A 5,365-nucleotide genomic window follows, 5' to 3' on the forward strand; every position below is an offset into this window, starting at 1 on the left:
CCCTAGCCCTCCCATCATAATGTAAATCTCCGCCCCGGGGCATTTTCTCCTCTGTGACCTTTTCTTCTGTTGACACCATCATCTTTGTTCCCAAGGTGTTGGGATTTGCTGGGTGAGACATGTTCCTTGTGGTTCTGGCATCAATTATGCATAAATAATAATAACCACGGACAACTGCTGATTTGCAATGACACTTTCATTACAACGGCAGCAGCCTATAACTCACTGGTACCCATTAGTTATTAATGCCTGGCCACGCCAGCTTTACTTTGTCATTTATTGCTTCATCTCTATGCCTTTTTAAATATTCAGTAACTGCTGTACCTACATTTACTGTCTGTGATCTCCACCCAGGAGAAGGCTATAGCTTGTGGTGGAAGATGACCTAGTTATTATGGAGGCATGGGCCTTGCTTGCCAATGCCAATGTTGTCTATCATGTATAGAGTCAAGTTTGCTACAGCAAGTTAAACTGGATCTTTTCTATGTTTTGTGACACAGGTTCAACGGTTAACACGAGAACAAACACAGTCACGATTCAAAGCTCACTCTTTTCTTCTCCTGTGATGACTTTAAAATTTGCAAGGTATTTCATCTGTGAATTCTTTGCTGGAAATATGTCCTTAAAAGGTAAAGGATGAAAATTAAGTCATTATATAATCAGCCCCATACTGATGGGAAGTTTTGTAGTCCACAAAATATTTCAGGAGCTGAAATGAAGTAGATGGGGACTTTTAGGGATGTTTGGGGATGTTTTAGAATGTAAAAAAGCTGGAATAGAACATAAAATGGCTCCATACAGTTTGTCCAATGTGACCTGAGTCTCCCGAAACCCAAGGATGCCACAGTGATTTAAAAATAATTCATTTACACCTTTTTAAAAGCCAAAATCTTAACTGAAGCTGCTAATCTAAAACAGTTCTCACCTCATCTTAAGTGGGTGCAGGAGCTCATCCACATGTCGAAGGTGAAGTCTCGTCCAACCAGTTCAGTATCTAGAGCCATTTTATTTTCATTGAATTTTTCTTGTGGTTGTTTTTATTTTCTAATGTATAATGTTTTAAAACCAGAACACATTGACTTTAGTTGTTTACGAGAATTCTGTAAATGCTGTTTTGCTGTGAAGCTCCAGAAATGTTTTTGTGGATCAATGAACTGTTTTGAAAATGCTCAAATATTCATATTGTGCATTTACAGAAAACTCAAATTACTGCCTATGCCAAAAGGGGATGGTGTCAAAAATGAATGAGAATCCAGTCTTTTTAATTCCCATTCAACATGCTATCTCTGATTCAATGGTCAATGGTTACATATTAACTTAATTTGATAAGTATCCAGCACAGGATAAGATAGTGGGGATGGATCTATCTTTACATGGCGTACACTCGATGTGTGAAATGTGACATTGAAACATCAAGCAATGTATTCTATTGTGCACAATACAAGTGTGTGATAAATGTTCAGATTGAAAGCGATAACTTTGCAAACTCCATCTATTGAGGAGAACCCTGCAATACGACCGAAAGCTCATGAGGCACACAGTATCAGTGGATTGATCCTCTGCACTGGAATCACTCAGTAACATAAAAGTAACAGTAACAGTATTATTCCCCAACCGACTGAGCTCACAGGAATTATACCTCTGAGCTAATGTGTGGGTTTGATTTGTAAGAACACTGTATCCTCCTCTGCAGTTCAAGCAGCTTATCAAATGCACAAATATACTCAAACGCTCACTATTCACTAATGTTTTGCTGTTGTCTTAGGATGGCCACGTAATCAAATTAGGGACTTCAGGTGAAAAAAGGAAAAAAAAATCTCTTGTGGTTTGCTGTAATTTGGTCAAAGTGTTTATGTGAGATCATTTGTGAGTAAATTAATCACAATGAGAAATTAGGCTGTATGTAACCACAGCAGCGTTTCTTTCTTTTTTCCCCCACTTGAGTCACATGTACTAAACCGCTGTCCCTGGACGACTTCCATCGCAATGAATAAAAAATGCAAACTGTACACTTGTGGATCAGATCTGAAGGAAACTTATACCTTTTCAGGAAGCTGTGCTGTTGTATTTTTCCTCGGATTTACAGTTTTAAAGGGAAAACTGAGGTCTTCTTCATGGTCTGCTGCAAGTCACGGCCAAGAAACAACCACAGCATGTTGATGATACTTGCTTAGTCCTTCAACATTTTTCTAGCACACTTTAAAAAATGTAAAATTCTTAAAACTGAGAGATGTGAGTGTCACCACATATTCATGACTGCTGTTCACATCTCAACAAATCAATTCAGTATGTCAGGGCTTTTGGAGACTTAAGTTACACTGGATGAGCTGTATGGGGTCATTCTATGTTTTGATTCTATTTTTTTTTCTCCAGTTGTTTTTTCAGTTTTATAACAAGTCTTTATCTACTTCAGTGATTTAGGAGAATGCTGGAATGCTGTTTTTGCTGTGAAGCTCCAGGAATTTTTTTGTGGCCAAAGAAACTTCACCTGACCTTCCGGTGAGTAGATCATGACAGAATTTTCATTTCATGCTTCTCTCAGCTGTCTCACCTTTGCACAGCAGGTATCCACAGGCCTGTCAAACACTCAAACAAGACATCATGAACTGAAACTTTCCTCTGTGTCAGCCTGTATCTCGTTAAAACTCTCACCCAGCTCAGTTTTTTTTTATGTGATTTAAAGTCAGAATCATCTTGTTGTGTTAATCAAATGTTGGCTAATTTATTCCGTCTGCTCGTTATTTGGTAGAAAAATAACAATCAAACTCACAATGTGGGCTTTATTCATGGCAGGCCGAGAGCTGAGACTAGCGTCGCCTGGCTGGTGGAGCGGTGGGAACCACACTGCACTCTTCCCTCCACCTGTGCACTGGCACGCGCAGCTGCATAGGTCATTACCGTGTGTGGGCGCGCGCGAGTGCGACTGTTTGCTCTTCAAATGAGCCAATCAGCACGCTGTGATGTTGGCGACATAATGAGACGCGGAAAAAAAAAAAACTGCGTTCGCTTTCAAAGCAACAATAGATACCGGGTTAAACGCGTACCAGAGCGGGAGGACTCTGTGGATTTAAACAAACTGCAGTGATGCGGGCTGCAGCATTTCTCGCAGTAAACCATCATTAGGCCACAAATTTCTCTGTAGATCACACAATTAAAAATATGTCTTAGAATGTCATTTTTAGGCCCCGAAACAGCTTTCATTTTAAAAGAGCACTATGTAGTTTTGGAGACGTGATACAAACTCGGAGTATTCATGGGGTAATAATACAAACTCATAATATTCATATTTCCCATGACTGAATAAACAAGCTGTTCTCAGGGGATGATAAGGTCCCCAGAACACTGTTTGTGGCTAGAAAAGTAGCAGGGTCCGCCACATATAAACAGCGTGAAACAATATGAAATTACATTGTCCTTTAAGGTCAGTTTGTTTATCAGTCACGAAAACAAAGAGAGTTTGTGTATTATGTGTATTATATTGTGTTGAGGCATTTAAATAAAAACAGTAAGGAACTCTTTCTTTTCTGATTAAAATGTTTCTTCCCAAACTACACAGTGCAACTTTAATAATAGTGTTTTTATCCAACTGAGATCAAGTTGAATATGAAATATTTAGAATTTTCCCATCACCTGCTGCTGAAGCCTGAAATGACACTTTTGATTAAAATCAGCAACATAACGTCGCACTCAAAGATAATTAACAGTCCTATCTGACCCAAAAACAGTATGTCCGACCCAGTCATCCATACATATGTGGTTGCATTGGCTGTGCTGGGGCATGTGGATCCAAATATTTACCATGATCATGTCGACTGTCGTTCTTAACATTAAAGACAACAGATTGAGCTAGTAATTTATCTCAGTTTGCTCTCAATTAATTCAGTTTTGCATACATTCTGACGACTGTTTCTGCCTTCTGAATCATTGGGCAAAAATAAGAATTATTAAAAGTTTGCACAAAAGGGTTTATCCTTCATCGTCTCAGGTTGTAGTGTCGTCCTAAATATTTCTTTGATTTCTGATCTCCCTGCCAGGAGGAGAGGTGTCACTTAACGCCCCCTGGCGGCGTGAATCTCGTCTGTTCCGAGGTTGTTGTCAGCCTGCAGCATCACCGGTGCAGCATCACACACAGAGACATCACTGGAGTCTATATGTGCGGTTTTACTGCAGCCGCTCAGATGAGCGGAGACGTGGCTTGTGAGAGCTCTGGCTTAAAGGACTCCTGAATGCTTTGTGCAGGCGGGACCTGGATCTGTAACAGCACATGCCTCAAGGTGATAAATCAGAGAATAACTGACCGGAGAGGTGCAAGTGCAAGGTTGGACTTTTTAGATTTAAACGCCCTGGTGTTTCCTTTCAGGATTTATTTGTCAAGTGCCCTCCAAAAAAGACGCATTCAGAGCGGCATCCCATATTGCTTTTTCCACATATTGATAAAAAAAACAATACCTATTTAACCTGTGCGCATCTGAATATTAAATACCTCCTTTGATTATAAATTACGAGAGGCAATTTTATTATTGTTTTTAAATGCGAGACAAAAATTAGCAAAAATGAATTTTCAGAGCATGAAATTCGTATTTTTTTAATTTGTTTTGTATTTATAGTATTTTATAATTCGATCCGAGGAATAATCCATGGAATAAATGACGTGCACAGGCTCACAGGTACACGAATTCCACAGAGCCAATACAATTTCATAGTGTGAATTAATGTACAAATAACAGGCTGGTGATAGTCGTAATAATAGCCGAATGATAATAATAATAATAATGAATGACACTGCGGGCTGACAGCGGAGAAGCCTTTTGCATCATCAGCACCTTCTGCGGTGTCTGAAAGTGAATTGAAGCGGAGGGAGAGGCTCCTTTCTCTTTCTCATGGGGATCAGTTAAATATAGCTCCTGTGACCCGCCTCACACACACACACACACACACACACACGATCGCCATTTGCTGTTTGTGTAAAAGTGATTAGCCAGACACAACTGCGAAACTGTTACATTTATAGAAGCCAAGCCGCAGAATATAGGCTATGTCCTGTAAAACGAGCCGCGCGGTGATGTAATGGTAAATTAAAAGGTGTCCAAACTGTGACCTCCCCGTCAGAGATGTTATCAGGGAAGCAACCGCCAGTACGCTTTAAAGAAAAAAAACTATTAGGCTGAATCAAAATGTACTGCACACTTGTTTGTTCTGACATCTAGAATATTACGTCAGCCTGGAAATCTGTAAACAGTCCCGCCAATAACCACATTCTGGTGCAGTTGCACTAAATTAGCTACAGTTAAAATCAGTTAAACAATTTAAAATCAAGATAAACACATGTTATTTTGATATGTAATTTTCCCCCCACTGTTTTTTT

At 39.5% G+C, this 5,365-nt stretch overlaps 1 long non-coding RNA gene across 1 annotated transcript; it reads left to right on the top strand.

Moving 5' to 3' along the window:
* Positions 1-521: 521 nt before the first annotated feature.
* Positions 522-4,388, top strand: LOC119028373. The gene is made up of 4 exons (XR_005077693.1): positions 522-585; positions 2,414-2,499; positions 2,794-2,890; positions 4,035-4,388. It is a non-coding gene; the product is annotated as an uncharacterized LOC119028373 (long non-coding RNA).
* The last annotated feature ends 977 nt before the right edge of the window (positions 4,389-5,365 follow it).

Source organism: Acanthopagrus latus, chromosome 11 (assembly GCF_904848185.1).
Source record: "Acanthopagrus latus isolate v.2019 chromosome 11, fAcaLat1.1, whole genome shotgun sequence".
Classification (NCBI taxonomy): Eukaryota; Metazoa; Chordata; class Actinopteri; order Spariformes; family Sparidae; genus Acanthopagrus; species Acanthopagrus latus.